We start from the raw sequence: 998 nt of genomic DNA on the forward strand, positions 1-998 counted from the left end.
GACACATTCCAGCTCCCAAAGCTGTGATGGCTTTGCCAGGCTGTCCACAGCAAGGGAGGAGAACAATGTCACCCTGAGCAGATGAGTCTGTCAACTCACACTGACTGCAAACTGCTGTGTGGGAAGTGCCATCTCCACTTTGACCATGACTGTACAACATGAACAGCGCCAGCCTCTTGCAGAAGCTCATCCTTTACTCTCACAGCACAATGCTGCTCCTTGTGTGCACTGTGCGTTGAGTCCCAAAAACCTGATTAAGCCTTGAGCTTTTCCAAGCCCTCCCTTCAGCAGCATTAGTCATTCAGATGTTATTAGTATCTCCTCTCTGAAAATTTCATATTCCTACACAGAATAACAGGGACAAGAGGGATGCTCGTTCCCTGAATGCTCTGAAGTCAACAGGGGCTGAACAGACAGCTCAGCTACTGTCTTCACCCAAAAAATTGTAGCCACCCAGGCATACAAGAAAGCAGACAAGAAAACAGGTGCCTGTGTCCTCAGAGAGGAAGGACTGGCCAGACACGTCAGCAGAGTCACAGTTTTGGAGAAAGCACAGGCAGGCTTCTGACTCCAGGAGTGCACTAACAAGTCAGTAGTTACACACAAAGGCTGAAAAATCTCCATCTTTGCATATAACAGACATCAATGACAGGGGCACAAGATGGCAAGAAAAAGGGAAAGACAACTTACCTGTTAGCAACTGGCCACAGCAATTTTCTGAGACAAACATCACCTCCCTGACAACAACCATGGCAGTGACCAAGCCTGTGCTGTGGTGCTGCTAAAGAAAGGGAACAATCCTTGGAGAAAGGAGACAGTAAAAATGAGTTAGTGCTCTACTCACCTGTTCTATCCGGACTGTACACACTGCTTGGGAGCAGTACAGAGCCAGTCCCTGGCCTGGGTAAGGGAAAATGAAGGAGCCCGCAGAGCCCTTTCAAAACAAAACCCATGCTGATGTTGTCAGTCAGTAACAAAGACACCACAGCCAGAGCAGA

Source organism: Molothrus ater, chromosome 11, assembly GCF_012460135.2.
Source record: "Molothrus ater isolate BHLD 08-10-18 breed brown headed cowbird chromosome 11, BPBGC_Mater_1.1, whole genome shotgun sequence".
Classification (NCBI taxonomy): Eukaryota; Metazoa; Chordata; class Aves; order Passeriformes; family Icteridae; genus Molothrus; species Molothrus ater.